At 27.8% G+C, this 3,427-nt stretch overlaps 1 long non-coding RNA gene across 2 annotated transcripts; it reads right to left on the bottom strand.

The window, feature by feature from the left end:
* LOC136090685 (uncharacterized) lies at positions 1 to 3,427 on the bottom strand. 2 transcript variants are annotated; one of them, XR_010643637.1, is made up of 4 exons: positions 1,907 to 3,426; positions 1,714 to 1,757; positions 1,168 to 1,247; positions 1 to 82 (listed from the first exon to the last, which is right to left on the bottom strand). It is a non-coding gene; the product is annotated as an uncharacterized LOC136090685 (long non-coding RNA). The 2 variants fall into 2 exon arrangements; XR_010643636.1 differs by having other exon boundaries at positions 1,714 to 3,427.

The following is a 3,427-nucleotide window of genomic DNA, read 5'->3' as shown; positions in this document are numbered from 1 at the left end:
TTAACATCAGTTAAGTTCTTTTTAAAATCTGTTACACACAGCAGGTACCATAAAAGGAAAGTCAAGTAAAGCCTGCCAACACCTGAAAAAAGAAATAAAAAATAATTACAATTTTTAATTACAAAAGTATCATTTGCATTTTGTTAGTAGAATTAGGATAATAATATAACAGAAATTATAAAGAATTAAAAAAATAGCTACAACAGCCCAGCTCTATCAACACAAAATACAGAAACAATAGCGCATAGCATAAGATATTTGTAAGCACACATTACAGACATTACTATGTCTCTCCAAAATAATTAAAAAAGAAAAGATTATAAAAAGGCTAGACAACTTAATGTAAAAACACGGCCAAATAGCACCACAAATTAATTAGAATTTTTATTAACTAAAATACTTGAACTAAAAAGACTTTATTTATTACAATATTGAACAATTATGGTTAAATAATTTGAACAATTATATCATAAAATAGCAAGCAACTCCGTAAATTATTTTATATACATGGTCATTAGGGTGGAGTGAATTTTAGTTTTTTTTACAATTCGTTAAGCCGAAAAGTATGTCATGTTGGGTCTCAAAAGAAGCAAAATTTTATAAAAATTTCAAAAATAACAAATATTTAAAAAAAAATTTTATTTTATAGTTTATTGCAGAAAAAATGACCTTTTAAACTAAAAATGAAAAAAGTTTATTTTTTTTAATTATAATTTCAAAAAAATCTTAAATAATAATTTTTTATAAAATACTTGTTATTTTTGAAATTTTTATAAAATTTTGCTTCTTTTGAGACCCAACATGACATACTTTTGAAAAAAATTTTTTTACATAATATTAGGGACCCATTAAAATTTTAAAGGTCTTGAGGAACCTCAAGATAATTTCCTAGAGCATTGATATTTTTCCAGAGTACTTCTGAAATGAATAGACAACTTTTGCACACCCAGGCTAAACGAATTGTAAAAAAAACTAAAATTCACTCCACCCTAATGGTCATTATCAATTGTGGTATTAAGAAATACCTAAGAGCTCAGTAATTACATGTTTTATTGATGCTCCCTGTACTAATTCTTGTTTAAATCTCATCTGAGAGAGAGGGAGAGAAAGAGTTTCCAAAGCAGCATATTTAAAAAAGTAAAAAAGTCACGCAATAAATAATATTACCTGGCTTTATATCATTAAAATTACAAAATTAAAACCATGTTTCAACAGTAAGCAAACTAATCAAGTGATGACAAAGGCAACTAAAAAAAAAAGAACATGATTATAATTGAATTTATAAAAAAATTTAAAATCATTTTAATTTAAAACTGTTACCAACTGTTACTATAAATAGTAAAATTCATTCTTAGTATTGTTCTAAAGTGTTTAAAATCAAATAAACAAACATTAACACTGCTTGACACTAAATTCTGGCAAGTAAGTTTTCTGCTCGCCAAGCAGCATTTTTTACATTTAAACAATAAATGATTTCATCTTGCTAATACAAAATAAAAAAAAATAGCAAACTTTCTAAAATCAGTACCAGTTCTACTGTCTAAAAATTTTCATTATTAACCCTTCTAATAATAATAATAATAATAATAATAATAATAATAATAATAATAATAATAATAATAATAATAATAATAACAATAATAATAATAATAATAATAATAATAAAAAATAACAAAAAAGTGATCTGAAGTGACTCAAAATCACTTCACCTACTTCCAATCGCTCTGAAAAATAGTTTTCAGCTCTTTCCAATTGCACTAAAATATAAAACAAAACTTGCTTAGCTAAGTTGCTTAGTTCCAAAAAAAACTGAAAACAGAAAAGCAAAAAACCTGGAACAAACATTTTTTATTAAAACTACTATATTAAAACAAATTAAATTAAATAAAGCTATAGAACTTCCTACATTGTTGATAGCAAAACTACAACATGTCCTGGTCTAATATTATTTCCAAGGTCATTTACATGTTTGTGTAAGGCATCATACTGCTCGCTTCTCTGTTTAGGTTAATTGTTTAACTAAAAGTCTATAATTGTTATACTGAGATAATGTAACATGATTTCTAACCAATGTAGCACGTTCAGGGTTGTGAACCAATTGATTATGCCAACCAGCATCACCCCTTGGAAAAAATAGAAAATAAACCATAGGATCTAAGTTGGCAGACATACTTGATATAATTTTAAGAAGGATGACCTCTTGGGTAAATAATAACTCAACTTGGAAGCAGATGGAGCACCATCTTCACCAACAAATAAAACAGCAACATCACCATGTGAAGGGAGATTATAGCAACGCCTATCTTGTCCTTCAAGTAAAGACATTTTTACAATTTTGATTTTCTTCATTTTCCACTTTAGCTATGTTTATAAATGCAGGAGCAATTGGGTTCTCTTCACTATTAATATTTTGCAATCAAAACATTAAATCATTCAAGCAAATATCATTACCATGTTATCGCATTCTCAGATCTTGATTTGGCCTAAGATATACGATGAAAAACTTGACATATTCTAAAACATGGCGGTCCATGATTCATTGAACTACATAGCTTTAAATAAAGCAAAAGAAAGACAGACATTATAATTTCTAATATATTTGAAAATTTAGATTGGCATTTCCATCTGCATAGTTTCCTTTAAATAAATCTTCTAAATCTTGTGGAAATGATGAAGGTTGCGACAAAACTACCTCTTCATTATAGCAACATAAAAATGTGCTTTATCAGGAAACTTCTTAGTATCACAATGCTGACAAATATAATTCTTTTCTCCTAAATAATTATAATCTGGAATAGTATTACTTCTTGCTATACAATGCATTCTTTCGTATCTAGCGGCAATTCTAGCATTTTGTCGATTATTAATTTTATCTCGCGTAAACCTATCTCTTTCATTTCTGCGACGATTATTTTTAACTCGCTTAACCAAGCTCTACTCATTTAGATTGGAATTATTTGCTGCTTTCTGAGCAGCATTTCTAGCATTTTGTCGATTATTTATTTTATCTCGCATAAGCCTATCTCTTTCATTTCTGCGACGATTATTTTCAACTTGACTAACCAAGCTCTCCTCATTTGGGTTATAATTATTTGCTGCTTGCCAAAAGCATTTCTAGCATTATGTCAATTATTAATATTATCTCGCATGAGCCTATCTCTTTCATTTCTGCGACAATTATTTTCAACTCGCCTGAGCAGCATTTCTAGCATTTTGCCGATTATTAATTTTATCTCGCCTAAGCCTATCTCTTTTATTTCTGCGACGATTAACTTGCCTATTAACATTTCCATTTTCTAAACTAATACCTGCTTCTACCCTAATATCATCTATTTAAACTTCACTTTTAATTGAAAGTAGTAACAAAAAATCATAAACGAATCCTGAAGATTGTGATCTTTCCTACATAATTTTTTTCCTTCTCTAA

This window comes from Hydra vulgaris, chromosome 14 (genome assembly GCF_038396675.1).
Source record: "Hydra vulgaris chromosome 14, alternate assembly HydraT2T_AEP".
Classification (NCBI taxonomy): domain Eukaryota; kingdom Metazoa; phylum Cnidaria; class Hydrozoa; order Anthoathecata; family Hydridae; genus Hydra; species Hydra vulgaris.
Note: the sequence above shows the minus strand (reverse complement) of the source record. Positions and strands in the feature narration are given on the sequence as shown.